The sequence below is a fragment of the Numida meleagris genome, chromosome 1 (genome assembly GCF_002078875.1).
Source record: "Numida meleagris isolate 19003 breed g44 Domestic line chromosome 1, NumMel1.0, whole genome shotgun sequence".
Lineage (NCBI taxonomy): Eukaryota > Metazoa > Chordata > Aves > Galliformes > Numididae > Numida > Numida meleagris.
The window spans coordinates 123,982,389-124,000,793 of NC_034409.1; positions in this window are offsets into that span (position 1 = coordinate 123,982,389).

Genomic DNA, 18,405 nt, shown 5'->3' on the forward strand with positions numbered 1-18,405 from the left:
CAGCCTCCTACTATGTTGTTTTGCTGGTTTATAATGAAGGTAAACAACCATGATAGTAATGTCACCTACCAGCTTCCACATCCCCGTAGTTTGACTTCCAGATGATACTTAAGCAAACATATATCCAATTACACTTTCTTCATATACTACACTGTTTTTACACTTTTTATTGAAATAAGTTTTGTTACAACATGGATATTACCATCATGCGGACCCTAATGACATATATCACATTAGATATAGAACTAATATGAGAGTTTTTCATTTTAATAATTAATAATATTTCAATATGCCTAGTGGGGTGAAATGGAGGAGCAATAAGTAGTTATAGCTCTGGTGGCCTATATTCTCATAGTATGCTGGATTCATTCCAAAGGCCAGTCCTTCATTTAGCTATGCATGGCCATTGAGGTTGGAGCACTGAAGATGGATGGATGCAGCTTGAGATGTTTCTCTCTAATTTCAGAACTGACTGTAAAAACAGAGGTATCTTTTCCACAACAAGCTAGTGGACCAGGAAAGCTGGGAGAAAACTTTGATCTTGACGAAGTAACTCAGGATTTTCAAGTAATGACTGATTTTCTTTCAGTATAGTGGAAAATGAAGAAAACATAGTAGTGCTAATTATATATGTTCAAAAATAACTTAGAACCAGTCACATTACTGTGCTAGAGTTACTTTTCAGTTTGGTATACAAGCTTTTCCTAAACTCAGAAATTGTTGACATCCAGGAAATCCCAACACATTCCGATTAGTTACCCAGACCCTCCCACCAACTCCCAGATCAAAAAAATGAGAAAGATCAGACCTTGTCTATCCACACCGGATAAACAAAACAAAGAGCAAATAAATAATTACATTTCACTGCTGCTACAGTGACAAAGTAAATAAATATATCAACACATTAATATTCTTAGGCTTCCATTTTTCTCTTCCTTCATTATGTGTTATGACAGAAAAACAAAGAATTTGGCTTTACTTTCAATTGAATATGCATTTATTTCAGTTAGAGCATTTTCCATTTGTACAACAAAAGGGAAATGTATTAAATGTTTTCTTTAAAGTATTTTATTTTAAAAAATAGCTTCTAGATTGTATTTAATAGCAAACCAGAGGTGGGAAAAAAAAAAACATTAAACTGCTCCATAAAACAGAAATTGGAAACTGCTGTGAAATTGTTTCTAATGCAACAACTCTCCATGCATGTTAGTCACAAAACTGTGTATTAGATCGGCAGATTTGCTCTTTTGTCTCCTTAAAGGGCTGTGAGCACAGCAAGGAGTATTGTCAGTGCTTGGTCTGAGGCATAAATCACTGTGAAAACAACATCTTATTCGGATAAATTGTTTTAGCCCACAGTACTTCCTTAGGTATCTTTGTACCTTTTGTTTAATTTTATCCTGGTTTCTCTGTAGATAAAAGAATTTCAGGTAATAAGATAAGAGATACAGAGATTCGCTATTAATCTAGTGCTCTGGTGACCTTGGGTAACTAAATCACTCCTGGAGAAAGGAATGAGGAAAGGTAGGGAAATACAGGATTCCACGATAACAGAATGCCTTTGAAATGTTTCATTTATTGTTTGTTGGCAAGATTTTCTATTACCTTTTTAATTCATTGATGCATGCATGTGCAATGTGTATATGTACAGATTTGTGTACAACTATATACACATATATGTATATTTATAAATATATATAAAATGAAGTTCAGATTCAACACTATGTGTCTTATCGTTTACTGCAGACATTACTTTGAAAGAGTTGTTCATGGACTTGTCACTGTCATTCTTGGTATATTCTGTTTCTCCCATAGTATAGGTTGCATGGTTGTTATCCCGTCAATAGGGACTTCTGTTTAGGTATAATATTAGAAAAACATTTTTGATAGCTTAGGACAGAATATCTACACTCAAGTGACATATATGTTGTTGAGCATTTGAGGTCTTTTAAAACTTTACTCTGACTTTTGTTACATTCATTAATAAAATTCATTTCAGAACTCTCCTTATTACTCTATAGCAAAGTCTTAAAGAAAATGGGCAGCAAACTTGAATGATGCTAGATGGTTGACGAAGATATTGTCTAACATGTAGTTTACTTTCAGAAAACTGCAAATGACAGTGGATAGATGTTACTAAGCTATTTCCACATTGGTTTCTTTCATGTACTGTGATGAATGTTGCCTTCTGTATTAATGCACACCTCCTCAGATGTCTGAGGCACTTGTAATCCAAGATGCAAAATGAATATTTCAGAAATGTTACAATAGATGGACAACGGATCTACTCCATACAGCTGTTCTTGTATTTCTTTACTTTTAATCCTAAAAATGATGAGTTTCAAATTCTGAGGTTTAATTTAGAACTGTGTGCCTTTTTTCATGATAACAAATCACATCTGAATTCGTGTACATACCTGCCTCTATTTTCCTTTCCTTTCAAAGTCATATGTTACTGTCTGTAATTCAGATAAAGAAGAGAGGAGTACAGCATTGCTTTATGATTCAAGTGTCTCAAGGTTCTAACCATTTTGAAATGAAAAAAAAATCCAAGAAATTGCCTACCTTTATTCAGTTATAAAATATGTTGCACTCTCAGGTTTCCTAAAGGTTGATTACTAAAATAACTCTTCTTCTGCTGATGAACAAGATATTCTTGGCAAAATAATTAAATGATTAAAAGCGATCCTTCTTGTCAAACAAAAACAAAATTCATGAACCTCAAAAACATTTTTTCTTACTGTTTAAATCATTTTCTACCATTAGTATAGATATTTATCTTTTATCACTTTTTTTTTTTTTTTTTTTTTTTTTTTGTCTTTCTGGAGGACAGATTCTCTCATTTTTCTTGCCTTTCCTTGCACTTTATGTGTCTTGGATATGTGTGTCCTTATAATTATATTATTATATAACATATAATTAATACATTTGCTGACAAAATAATGTTATAATGGAACAGTCCATCCAGTTCAGTATCTTTTCTACAGTAAAGCTTTTTCTGCTGACAAAAACTAAGTGAGTCAGGGAGAGTGAAATCTTTTCCACTGTAGAAGTTGTTGAGATCCCCTGTCTCCATGAAGATATTCTTTCAGTTCCAAGCAAAGGTCCGATTAGGATTTTAGACATAAGTTTTTTTATTTCTTTTATTGGGCTAATCTGTAAAGTAAACACAAACAACTTCCCTTATAAAGATTTTTTGTTGTTGTTAGACTTGTAATTAAGTTGCAACTATGCATCCATTTTTGGATCACAATATTCCATAAAATAAGTTTTATCATCCCCAAATCATCATCTTGTTGACTGTCCTTGACAGCAAATGGCTGAGGGTGAGCATCATATCAGATTTGCCAGCTGGTAGACTCATTTGATCATTTCCTTGTCTATTTCAGGGAATATAAGCCAGGTTAGTTTAAAATATTCAGATGGGGCCCGTGCCACATTACTAATTTTGACTGAAATTTTATGGAGTAAATCCACTGGAAGACCGGAGAGGACATAACCTACAGAAAGGGCAACATGGAAATAGTATGGAGACTATGATTGATACCTCTCCAGCAGAACACTCAAACCTGAAGAGGACATACACTCATATAGTTAGTTGTACTGAGATTTTTTGTTATGCTTCTTGATGTGATATCTTTATTTGAGATCTGTGACCTTAGCAGACCCTGGGACTCTTTCTCCTTGTAGACACCAGACTTACTGATTTCCATGCTTACACAACAAACTGTGAAATGGTGAACTACAGAAGTACCCCATATTCTCTCACTACTCCTCAGGCTAGGGAGGGAAGACACACATTTTCCAAGAGAATATTTTTTCTTCCTGGCTAATCAGTGAAAACACATTAGTAGTCTCTGCAGCACCAGGAGCAGAATGTTTTTCAGCTGGGTAACCATATCCATTTCATCACACCTTTCTCTTTCAGTTGCTCAGCTGGTAGCAGAGCATTAACAACAATTTACATTTCATCTTATCACTGATCGATCCCATTCACCCAGTTAACACCTCTGTCACAGAAAAATGGAGGTACTCTCTAATATATTGTTCTTGGCTCAATAGGATCGATTAAATATAAATGCCTGTTACTGTTCTGTGTTTCAATGTGTCTGGCCAGCTGCTAGCTCTCAAACAGTCTGAAATTTTATAGAACACTACGAAAATGTTTTGCCCTTTACTTGAAAGTGTAAAGAATGGAAAAAAAAATCAGAAATAAGTTTTCATTTATATTACTAGCCATTTCTGTTGTATGGCACATTGTTTTAAGTGATCCTTTAGAATCTAGGGGATTCAGATGGAATTATGCAAATGCATGAAAGTTACTCCAAAAGAAATACCTCCTATTTATTTCCATGGAAACTACAACAGACACAATATGCACAAGAATGCTATTTGATAGAGCAAATTCTCAGCTACAAAACACTCCCTTTCAACATAGTCACTACCATTAGCTATGCATTTTTGCCAGCAGTGAAGAAGAGCCTGCATGCCATGCTCTTAAAAATCTGCACCAGCGGAACTGACGGTCACTGTCAACACTGCTGAAATACAGCACCCACAACCTCACTGTGCTCACATTCACTGTTTGGTCTCCAGAAATGTTTAGCATATGTCAGTGAGTGGTGGGTGCCATCTTTTCTGTAGAGGAATCCAATTCCACACCTTATCTTCATCCACACTTCTATGTCTGACAGCACATTGTCAGATTGTTCTTCTGCTGTCTTCTCTCATATGGGAACAAAATGTAATGGCATATTGATGTGAAGGTGCAACCTCTACTACCATAACATCTACAGAGGCAGCTTTGATGTTGTGGGCCAACATAATAAAACAGGAGGCATTACTTTCAGAGCAGCCCTCATACATAGATTGTAAACAAATAGAATTTTGACAGGGATTTCCTGTTATCCTTGTCTGACAGTAATTACTCAACCTGGGGAGCAGTCATTTTGCTGCTCATTTTTCTGTAGGCTAATCATCATTTACATGTATTCTCTGGTTTCTCTTTAGATCATATACATTTTTTGCCTTTTACTAAAGATTTACTTGGAGAGGAACAAGCACAAGTGTTGTGGAATTTTTTGAGGCTCCACTTTGGTGGAGACTTCTGTAGGCTGAACTAGATGATCTCCCGAGGTCCCTTTTAACACCTATGATTCTGTGATATATGATCACGTGCCTTGGAAAAATGAATGCCAAAATATAACTACATGCCTAGGGGATTGCATTACATGTAAATTACCACACATTAGCTACAGTGCTTAAGGCACTGCTCAGTGCCTCAGAAACATATTAATTTCAATACTTGTATGATAACACCAGACAAGCTTTAACTACTAGTCCAAGCGAGAATGAGCTGAGTCTCGATCTTATTCTGAACCCACCTTTTTAAAGTCAGAGGAAATCCCACTTACTATTCCTGTGCTTGGCAGTAAGTTTGGAAATGAGAACACTGGGTTAAACTGTCCCTCCTTCACATTTCAAATCAAGTACATAGCTAGAACCTGTAGAAGTTACCATGCAGAAGCCAAACTTCAGAGTTTCAGGGAACATTCAACTGAGGAGAAATATGTATAGTGAGAGGTTACTTCTTAGTAGCAGGTCACATCTGGATTTTTGAATCTTGACTTAGTCTGTAGGAATGGTAAATTTTGCCAAAGTCCTGGACTTTATTTTTTTTTTGTCTCCGACCACATCAGAGTAAACAACCACCAAATATTTATTCAAGTGCCTCCTAGCAGTATAATTGTATAAAATCTTCAGAAATGAACTTTTAGCAATGACAGAGCATGCAGAGGCACGTTGTGTTGCTTGAATGGTGATTTCTTTAAATAACTTCACCCAGCTAGTTAGTGGAATTCAGAAACTCGATCGTCATTGCCTGTTTTCTTCCGCATGGCTTCATCTTTAGAAACGCAGAGATCTTAACAGCTGAGAAAACAACACCGCTAGCCAGTTGTCCTGGTTTTATCAGTATTCCATATCATGGCATCATGTGGCAGGCTGTCTGATACTTTGATTTTTCTTAAGAATGTTGTGTTTTTGCTGTAATGAAGTAATATAGAAATGAGAAGTTGAATGGAATCAAATGTTTCAAAGCTATGAAAGATCCTACCATGTTACTGTTAACTGAGTAAATAGCATTTTTTTTCTAAGTTGGCAAAGAAAAAATATAAAGAGGAATTAAAATTCAATAACAGAATTTTCTCTACTAATTTGCTTTTAAACCCTCCCATCTGTTTAACCAATAATTACAACTGGTATAATTATCCAATCGTTGTTCAGTATTACAGTAAACAAAACACTGTGTTAACATTAATTGCTTTTTAATGATGCCTTTTGTGCAATGGTTACAAAACATCTAAACTAAAATTAACAACTTGGAAATTAATGTTCTGTCTGCATTAGTCTCATCCACTCTTTCCACCTGGCATATCTATGGCCTTTCAGTCCTTCCTAATAACATTTAATAAATCTTTATCTATTTGTTCAAGGGCTGCTCTGAAAGTAATGCCTCCTATTTTATTATGGAAGTTCACAGTGCCAGAGGTAGATGTTTATAGGCATGGCAACAGACGTTGAACCTTCTCACCAGTATTCCATTACATGTTGTTGCTGTGTGACAGACGGCAGCAGAAGGGCAGTCTGACAAAATGGTGTCTGTCAGAGAAGTGTATATGAAGCAAAGGTGTGTCACTGAATTCCTCCATGAGGAAGAAATGGCACTCACTGACATTCATCAATGCTTGCTGAATGTTTATGGAGACCAACCAGTGGATGTGAGATCTGTGAGGTGGTGGGTGATGCATTTCAGCAGCAGCAACAGAGATGGTTGGTCACCTCCACTAGTGCAGATTTTTATTTGTTCAGCATTCAGGCTCTTCTTTATCTCTGGCAAAAATGCATAGCTAATGGTGGTGTCTATGTTGATAAATAGTGTTCTGTATCTGTTACTTTGCTCTATTAAACAGTGTTATTTTACTCTGTATCTGTTGTAGTTTCCACGGAAATAAATAGTGTTACTTTTGGAGCGATCTAAATAAAAATATGTTGATATTATTTCTTCTGTATCATCATTTCAGTCATGTTTTCCTGACATTAACTGTTTATATTTCAACAAATTCTCCACACTTATTTTGTCTATTTGGCTAAGACTTTGCAGCAGGCATACCTAGCTCTTGTAATGTTAGCACCATGGTAATGTTAGCACCATTGTAATTTCAGCATGGCCACTGTGTGCTCTTCCAGGGCAAACAAAATATTCAAGGTCATCACCTTTTGTCTTGGTAAGCATTTTCTGTACATTAGTGTACTATCCCTTGGGATATATACAACGGACTCTTATCCCTTGTATTTTATTTATTTCTTTCTCTTTTCCCTTAAGCTCATTAAAATTACCATTGCTAACAGACTCTATGCAGGAAATGACATAGGTATAAAGGATCTAATCTATTACTAGCAATTAATTTCCATTTTTCTAAGATCACCAGTTAATGATATAACTTCAGTTCTGCAAAGTACTTATTCAAGCTAGTAATTTAATGGTACTTTGGTAGTTTACAGGCCATAAATATTTTGCACTCAAATGAAAATCTGGTGCATTGATTTTCTTGTAGATGGTATTTTCTTCTAAAATGGAAACAAAAACACATACATTATCTAGAACCTGGAGGTGACAAAAATCGGTACATTAGTCCATGGAAAGAGAAAGAAAGTATTAACTTCATGCATCAGAAATATTTCTTTCATCTTATCATCTATGAATTTTCTGGAAATAACAGTTATTTTTAAATACATTTGAGCAGTACCAAATTTCAAATAAAAAATATAGTTGCTTGGAGTACTGTTTCAGGATAGGCTTCCTGATTATTGAAGCATTACCACATTTTCCGATTTAACCATCTGCTGTCTTTTTGATTACATGTCCATGTCACCAGACAAACACAAAATAGTAGTTCATATTTCAATACTGTTGCCCAAGATATGTCTTCTTTCTCTATTTGTCCCAGTCAAATTGAAATATGTAACTATGTTGCTTAAGATGTGAGCCTAAACCTGAGGTTCATTTCGTAAGTACTGCAGGGACGGAGATGCTTTCAGAGGAGATCTTCACAGATCTGTGGGAGTACTGGCTGCCCAGCAGAAGTGATAGGAGATGTGCCAGCAATAGGAGACACTACTGAAATGAGGGCTTAAAAAAATGCAAAGACTTTTGATGTAACCATAAGGTCATCAAGAATCCTGGGGTCACAGCCACTTCATTTCTAGTTCAGAAATTAACAAGTTATACATAACAAAACCTAGCATTACTTTTGAGCAGTAGAACATATTTTATATGTGTAACTGTATGGACTATATACTCATACTTGAACACATTCCTCTCATGCTTAGTTAGGAGAAGTTATGTCGTATGCTAGGTTTCAGAATGACATAACATGTTGCTTTAGGTAGTGGCATGATAATGATAGCTTTTGTTGGGATTGGTTACTCTTTTAGTACAAACAGCATAATTCAGGCTAACATTGCTCTGCTACACAGTGAGAAAAAATGGTGCTGTAAATCACAGATTTTTCCTTAAAGTATATCCCTTTTTGATTCACTCAGATGAAAAGAACAAATAGGTTTTTGTTTAGCTTTAAACTTTAATGGGAAATTGGCACAGTAAGCTAAACTGAGTTTTATCACACAACATCCTGATTACAGGAATTAGCACTATTCAAAATCAATGCAGTACCTAGTCAATAGATGACAGAAACGTAAGTGATAGATATAAAATTGAAATCACTAGCAGGAAATCACAGAATGAATATATAGCCTCAAGAATTAATCCTCAGTCCAGTGCAACTCAATGTCTCCGTCATGGATGTGAAGAAAATATAAACAATTCCCTACTAATGTTTGTAGTCAACCACAAGCTGGTGAAGTGATAGATAATAACAAGGTCATTTTTAAAGTGAGCCGAATAATTTTTAAGAGAGTCACAGTCGAAGAGGAATAATTGGCTCTGTCAGCAACCATTTATTCTAAAGTTAGATGAAAAGACATAAATATGGATGGACAAAAGATTATTGAATGGGAACTATATCCCTGGGAAGAAGCAATGACCTTGACAAGGATTAGTGTTTGGCCATGCTGCAGAACCATCTAAGCACGAATTTCTGAAAGTATTAAAAAATTCAGGAACTAAAATTAAATGTAGACAAATTCAAAAGGGAAGAAAGACATATTTTTAAGTGATTAACCTTTTGAAAAACTTCCCTGGAGAAGTGGTGGAGGCACCTTCATAAAAGTTTTTGAGCTAAAACTGTCTTTAAAAATTTGTACTTATTCATTTGAAAATATATTGGATTCAATGAAGGTATTGCAAGGTGAAATTTTATAGTTGATATTATACAGAAGCTTCAAATAGAAGTTCATTAAGGTTCATTTTAGCCTTAAAATTTTGCAAGAGAAAAAAAAAAGGGTCTCACATTACGATCTGAACTTTGAAAGCCTGACAAAGCTGCTTTTCTTATGATAACCAAGTTTCAAATCTTGCAGGGTTCCTCTCTTCCCTCCTCCTTCCACCTCCTTGCCTCCCACCCCCAGAAATACCATCTCCATTTTACAAGCTTTTCATAAAATACCCAGAATATAAGTGAATGTTATTTTAGACAATCATCATGTTTTTCATGTTAGTCTTCTAGAAAAACTGCTGGTTTTCAGTATAGTGAAACTCTAAGAAACTGTTTGAGCTTGCTTCAAGAAAGCCACCCCAGCAAAGTGTATATATAATTAGGATGTAGTAAAAATATGAGAACAGAGAAAATTATATAAGGATAAAGGCAACATAGTTAAGAGAATGGTAACTTCAAATCAGGTTAAATTCATGAGAGCAAATACTTCAGTTACAGCACTGTTAAGTCCTGCTCATAAGCATGCCAAGCATACCACAGAAAGTCAGAAAGGGTTTTTCACTGATACTTTATAAGCACTTTCTCTTATGTGTGTCTCCCATTTTCTCATTAAGTCATGTCCACTCCTAGAGAGAACCAACTGGGAATATGTAAAGGTTTTTTATTATGATGGTAATATAGGAGGCCTTACAGTTAAGATAGATGACTTTGTAGAGTAAAGTTTGTGAATATCTGTTAATAAATAGGCTAGCTATGTTAAGGTGTTTACCCACTGCAGACAAAAGAAACAGAGATGGTTACCTCCTTAACCTCCTCCTGTACTGTTCTTTCTTTTTCAGTTCATTTTGATGGTATTTGTTATCTAGGGAAATTTACTTTTCTTTAAATGTGAATTTCTTCTCTACACAGAGTCCATTTTAGGACCCTTCTTTAATTAGGTACTATTTAATGAATTCCTAAAGTTCCTATATAACTAAAAGCCGCATTTAAAAAAAAAAAAAAAGTCTTTCAAAAATATGCAGTTTTGTTATGTATATTTTATACTATGTTTTTTTCCTTCTCACATCTCATTCCAGAAGCAAAACAAGACCAAGGCATCTTGAGTAAAAAAAAATATATATATCTTTTAAGAAAAACTTCATTAACAGATGACATTCTGACCACACTGAAATCATTGCATGTGGGTTGCTCTGAAACTAATGCCTCCTATTTATTTCCATGGAAACTAAAACATATACAAAATGCACAAGAACACTGTTTGATAGAGCAAATTCTCAGCTAAAGAATGCTAATTTTTAACATAGTCATCACCGTTAGCTATGTGTATTTGCAAGTAATGAAGAAGAGCCTACATTCTGGGCAAATAAAAACCTGCACCAGCAGAGGTGAACAACTGTCATTGTCCCCTCTGCTGAAATGCATCACCCACCACCTCACAGATCTCACATCCACTGGTTGGTCTCCATAAACATTCAGCAAGCATTGATGAATGTCAGTGAGTGCCATTTCTTCCTCATGGAGGAATTCAGTGACACACCTTTGCTTCATATACACTTCTCTGACAGACACCATTTTGTCAGACTGCCCTTCTGCTGCCGTCTGTCACACAGCAACAACATGTAATGGAATACTGGTGAGAAGGTTCAACGTCTGTTGCCATGCCTATAAACATCTACCTCTGGCACTGTGAACTTCCATAATAAAATAGGAGGCATTACTTTCAGAGCAGCCCTCGTACTCTTGTTACTGTTTTGTTATTGCCAGATCTTCAAATCAGAACTTCAAAAGTGCTTCTAATTTTCCCAAAGTATTTACGTATTTATTTATTTACTTATAACTTTGAAGTCCCTTTATGTGATAGAGACATCAGATTGATATAGGGATTACATCTTCAACATTTGTTTTGTCTCTTCTGTCCCATTATTTTGTGAAGTAGACTAATTTATCTCTTATGAAACAAAAGAAAAATCATGACAGAATAGATGACAGTTTTAGGTCATATGTAGTACCTCATATTATGTGCATCATCAAATGCAAATGAAATGCTTCTTTATACAAAAATGAAACTCTCTCTTAGTAAAATAATCACGTTGTTGTCTGAAGATCACATGCAATATGAATGCAGCATGAGGAATGAGTTTTTTTGTCAGTAAATCTCAGGTATATCCATGGGCATTCTTATTGCTATATTGTAAAAGCAAACTCTACATACTGCATGCGTGTGTCAGAATGACCGTTTCAAGAAATCATCTCTCCATATAAGTAGGATATAAGCATTTATTGAGCACATACTCTACTAGAAAAAGACCTTACCTTTTTTCTACTAAATTTTTTATTTCTAGGTCAAAAATATTTTGTGACTAAAATAAAAATAAGTTCAAATATTACAGCATTTTTAACAATTTTCATAGTGAACAATGATACATAAATCAGGAATAAAATAAAAGGCAATAAATACAGTGTGTAAAAAATCTTACAGCAGGTTTTAATTATAGTTTCCTTGAATATTAATTTTACATAACACTACTATAGAGGAGGAAGTGAATATACAAGGAGACAAGAGAAAAAAATCCCAGAATGGGCATGCAAAATTAATTAGCAAACAAGTGATAATTTCATATCTATGTTAATTCATCCACATGACATATATGGAATTTTTATGTTTTGAAATACCTAGGATCATGAATGTTACATGGTTACCAAGGGAAGTTGTCACCTACAAGACCATGTTAGTCCAAAACAGAGCAAGTGTTAATATAACAGAAATATAAATACTCAAAAATGATGATTGAATGTATCATTAGTTTTAAGCCTATCGAGACAATCCCAATACATTTATAAGAGAGGAGCACTTAAAGAATTACAGTATGAAGGACAATGGTGAATGAGTTGTCAGAAACAACTGGAGAGAAAGGCTGACAGAGCAAGGGACTTCACAAGTCTCAGTAGGGTTTGCCCAGGAATCGGTAAACCTTAGGGAAAGGTGAATAGATGTATACAAGCAGGGCTTCTGTTTGCATGAGTGCTTTGAAAGACACAAATCCTTTGTTTTGCATAAAGTGTTATTTCCTTTAGGAAACTGCACTGTCAATGGATCTCATGACTGTTTCCCAAGGGGAAAAAATTGCTGCACTGTTGCTAAGGCAGACTTAACATGGCTGCAGGACTGAGCACCACTATTACTCTGGCATCAGATGCTGAGAAAACCAGCCTAGGAAGTTGAAGGATTGCAGCTTAGCTTAGCTTTAGGTGATGATAGGGGGCCTAAGATAAGAAAAATGTAAAAGTTGCAGCTCTTAAAGAAACAATGTGAGAATGACATTCCCTGCTTCAGCGATCCCAATTTAACAGACTTTTAATTTTTTTTTAAACAAGATGCCTAAGCAAAAGTATTTTCAGAAGATCTCAAGGATTTGTCGGTACTCATTAAAGAGCTCCAACTAGAAAAGCATATGTTAACTAGAACTATTTGGTAATTTGAAAGAGTAACTTGAGTACTATCCTTTGATTAGGTACAATAGATTCTTTAGATAATTGCCTATGTAAGGTGCATCTGTATTTTGTAAGTGTTATTGATGCTGTGAAGTTATCGAACTCCTTTGCTTTGATTTAGTGCTCATCTAGAAACCAGCCAAGTCTATTTCAAGAGAGAATATCTTGTGAACAATGATCAAAGTGTAAATTTATGCAAATTCAATGCTTCACCTTAATTACCTTGATGGCACTTGTCAGCAGCCTTTTCCATGCTTTCACTGATTAGCAAGCTATCACAAATAATTATTATTTCATCTGCAATTACAATGATGCTGTGCATTGGCTTATTGCCCGGCCACTGTATTGCATCCCGCCTCTCAGACTGCTCTTCTGGAGTTACGCCACACTGCACATCATGAATTAGCATCCCTATTCTGTTCAATAAATCACAGTAAACTTCTGAAATTTATTATCCCACAAGGCAGATTCTCTCTAAACTTCTACTAGTAGGTTTGCTACATGAAACTGTTAAATATTGTCTTGGTTTGAGTGTAAGGGCAAAAAGGGATGTGTTCTCTGTGCTCATTTTGCATCACCCCCACTTTGTTTTAAAAAAGATTATTTCTCTTCTTCCCTCCCCTTTCTCCCTCTTAGAGTAATTTGTCAGTAAATCAAATGCTGCTGTTCTTGGCAACAGAAATGTGAATTTTAGAAGTTGTTTTGGCAAGATTACCAAACTGATTCCAGACAGCCTAAGATTGTCGTTTCCAAGGGGACTGTACAGGATTGAAAAGGATTTGGTACCAAAATGTTCAAGGCTTTGAATAAACCCCAATACTAAATGCAAGCAAGGAAATAGAAAAGTACTCATTTGTTCCTTTTTCCAATTAAGTGATGGACAAGAAAAAACTAACATAACTTTGCCCCTGTTTTGAACAAACAGTTTATTTGTCATTACACTGGATATGTCTGCATGTACTCCGAAGGGTATGAAGGCTGTGGGGAAGCTAGCTAGCTATTTTTCTTTATGAATGCTTATACATCATTGGCAAGCAAAATGAAAGTAAATATAAAATAAAAGAGCAATCAAGCAGTAACGTATGGTCAAATATGCCACCTCTTATAGAAGGCTTAAAAAAGAACAAATATTGGAAGAGAAGCCTGAAGCAGTGTTTCCATACATTAACTAGAAAACAGTGTTTATTGACTCTTCAAGGTCAGAAAGAAAACACCTGAAACATAAATAAATGCTGTAGCTGCTGCAAAAACCCTTTCTTAGAAGTGGAAACAGAGGATGATACAGAGAAACTGGAGTTAATAGCAGCCACCAGCTGTAAAACATAAATGCAACATTCTACAAATGGAAAGATAAATTTTTAAGTAGTCCCTGAAACATGAAACAGGAACTCAAGCAGTATCCTGGAATCACTGGAATGATTAGACCAAAGGAAAGAACTTAAATTAAACCAGCCATAAATTAAGGGAAAAATGTTCCAACTTAAACCAGAAACATCTGCAAGATGTTAAAATGCACTGCTTAATGTTGTACATTTTGTAACTACAATTCGGAGTACCAAAATAACAAAATCACATCAGAAGAAACACAAGTTTCATTCAGAAAATTTGCAAATGGGAAGCTGATGAAAACGTGCAAATCTATCTGTTTGGGCTAATAAAGCAGTGATAGGGTATTTCCAACAGTTATCTAAAAGAAAACAGCCTCGTGATCAAATTCAGATCTGAACTAGAAAAGCAAGACTGTTGGAGGTTCTGAAAGCTACTTCATTGTTTGCAACAACAGAGATTAAAAGGAATGTTAAGTCAAATGGTCAGTTCTGATGAAAATTTCCCATTTGAAAACAGGAAGATAGAATATGAAAATCAGCTGTCCTGGTATAACAGAATACAAAGTAGCCCTACGTAATTGTAACATCTGGCTCAACTGAATCCAGTGGGCTTAAGAGAGCTGTGCAGCTAGAAAATAGGTACATTAAAAAAAACAACAAAAAAAAAAAAAAAAAAACAAGATTTAAAAAGAAGCACTTGATATGTAGGCTCAAGTATCTCACTCATACTTAGCATTGTAGATACTTAGATATCAACATTTTAAACTACTTTGTATCGGATCTTTTCCCCCAGGTTATGTCAAAATCTGTAATAAGCCAAATTCTAATGGATGGATGTCATTCTTTCTTGCCCATATAGTCCAATTTTTTGAAGGGCTCAAAGCAAATAGGAGGGCCATTACTATAATGTAACTAGGAAAAAAAAAACTACACAGAAGAGACAAGAGCAAAAAGAAATCATACAAAAACATCTGAAAATTCTTGTGTGTGGCAGGGTGATGTCCTTTTAAAAGATCAGATTTTAGGAAAACACCAGCTACTCCACACCTACACTTAGAACAGAAGGGAAAGGTAGCAAAGCAAATATTGTGTATGTAGCAAACTGCTGCCACTTTACAACCTGAAAATAGTAGTAAATAAATATTAGCATCCCAAATGTGTTTCACTGCCTCATTGTTGTAAAACCACCTCCAATTATTATTTGAAGGGTTTTCTTCTACATATTAGAAACACCCTGGAGTCATACCAGAAAAGACTTATGGATATTTATGGAGCTACAGATGAAAAAAATAAAAAATTGAAATCCACTTCCTTTTCTGCTACTGAGTGAAACACGTGTTGCATATGTAACAGAAACTTTGTCATCACCCTTGGCAAACTGAAATGTTTGCAGCTCAGGTGTTGCATGTGGGTGATTTTACATGCCATGGAATAAGAAGCACGCTGCTAAACTGCTCTTCCCCATTAGACTTGATTTCTAAAACATCACTATTGAGTGATGTTCTCTGCAATCTGCAGTAGTTTACATTTGGAGAAGGATTTTTTTTATTAATAAGACAGCGTAGATTGGTGCTGAGGGAATTGATGATATAACAATTTGTATACAATAAAATTGAATGAGCAATTGCTAATAAAATAATTTGTTCTGGAAAAATAATGCTCCTGACTAAATCTATTTCATATAAATCAGCTCACTAAATATGTTTTCAACTATCATTTTCTTACTATCCAAGTACAGAAATGCTATCATTCCAAATCTAGGATTTAATGTATCCACTCTGTCATATATTTGTACCGATGGGTTTTTATCTGTGGTTCACAGGTAACTTGACATGGCACTACATAAATCAGTTTTATATTCCATAGGCTTCACCTTTAACTGAAAACAGAACTAGCAACTTACTATATGTGAATTTACTATTTACATTTGTATTTGACCTATTGCCTATCTTCCCTCTGTGCCCAAAGACAGAATTTTTCTTAGATATTACTTTCCACTTAAAATTAACTCTAGAGTATGTCTTAATTCATCTTACTTTGAAGAAAGAAATATAAGAATTTAAAGTGGATAAGTGTAAAAATGTCCATGTTACACTGGTAAAAACAGAGATGACCTGGAAACCTGAAAATAAAATCAAGACCTGTCTGTCCATGGCCATTACGCTCTGTCCATCTCTTGCTTTATCCCATAGCCTTGAGATTCAGTAAGAGGCTTTCAATAACTTATGTTAACTTGTCCCTGTTCTTGATTGGTTACTTTAAAAATCATTTATGGGAACAATATTTGACTTACACAGTTCATTAAAAAATTAAAATTTCCCTCATATACCCTTCACAGACTGCAAAACTACAACTGATTTGTGACGTTAGCTTGGAGCTGACTGCAGCAGATTGCAGAAATTACTGGAGCCTTCCTACTCTCCAAAATCAGACCTAAATTTAAGCCTTTCAACCAAATGTGATAAAGTACTGATCATCCCCTTTTCCCTTCAGTTTCAAACATTCCAGCTGAAGTTTCAGATCAGCTCTAAAAGGCTCTAATTCTGCCCAGTCTATAGTTGAAGCTGGCTGGGCAGTTTCTGTGTTCTCCTGCAAGATGTTTGCCTAGAAACACACAAAAAAATGGAGTCGTGGAACTAGTATAAAGAAGTTAGGAAAAAAAACCAAGACAAACCAAACCAAAAACAACAAAACAAAAACAACAACAACAACAAAAAATCACTACAATCAAGGGAATTGTAAAACAAATATCCAGAAAAAGTCGTCTGCCTCAGATATATCTTGGCTGCAACATGACCAACACAGAACCTGAATTTCTATTATCCCTCCCTTTTGCTGAACTATCACAAATATACCTTCTAGCATAGGTGCCTTGTGATGACAGCCATATTCATTAGGAAATCCAAAAGTTCAAAGTGGTTCTTAACAAAAGCCATGGACATGTTTTCTGCTGAATCCTAAATTTCTTCTGAGAATATGTCAATGAAATTGTATCAGAATAAATGTCTTCTTTTAGCAGCACAGGCTTTCAAGACCCTCAAGGATCTGTTTCTAAAGGGATTAAAGAACATATATGGCATCCAGAAAAAATCACCATGGAAATAATTTACAAGATTTCTTGTAAATGCTTAGAAAATCGAAACGTGGCCAAATGCAGAATGACTTTGCTATGTGATTCATAGCAGAACACCTGACCATTTCACAGGTAGTTGTTTTGCCTTTGAAGGCATGAGTGAAATTCAGTTTGCATGGAGATGGTAATTTATACTTTGGCTTGGTCAGAATCCAGAAAGTTTATGTACATGATCGTGTCTATTTTTCCTGTTGCAATTTCACTGATATGACCACCTCAGAAGTAATTACCTGTAATATTCTAATTAATGTTACAATAAGTAGTTTGGGCCTACAGAATTATGTTTCTAAATAGGTACTGTTATGTTAAGGAGTGTCAATTTCAAAGATATCCAGTGTTTACATTTTCATTTCAGAACCTGTACTGAAAGGAGAGTAGGTCTTCACCTTTCACAGGAATGTATTTCAGAAGAAGAGTTTATTCTCTGCCTCCCTTCTTGTAAGAAGCCCCAGACTTAGTGAGTCTGGAAAACCTTATTTTTAGGAAAATAAAGAGGAAATAATACAAGTCAAAGCCCCGTACTAGATAAGAATCCTGTACTTCATTTTCATTATTTTCTTAAGTTACTTGACCACTTATTATTTTAAAGAAATGCCTCATCCTTTGAATAAGAATAAAACAGATTTTGCAGGTAGTGTGAAACAGTAGTGGCGTGGACTGCTTCATCGTTCCAGGTTCCTTGTGCTAGTGAAGGAAGAGGAGTACTTCCTGAACCAGATTTGCCAGGGGTACACAGATAAGCCCAAGCAACTGGTTTCCATAACCAGCTGTCACCCTGACAGCTAAACACTATGATTATACGAAATTAAAACACAAAACAAGCAAAACCAATTAATCAAACATTAAACCAAATAAATGGGTCTTGCATCCTACCCTGAATTCACTCAGATTAATCAATGATCAGAGCTACAACAAAGCATAAACTATTCTAACCCAGTGCCAACTGCTTGACAGTTAATAGGGAATTCCTTAATAATGCTATTTTCAAGTTCCCATTCCTAGGCATGTGGTGCAGTAGGTGTTCAAAATAATTTATTTAGTAACCTCTCAGGACTAA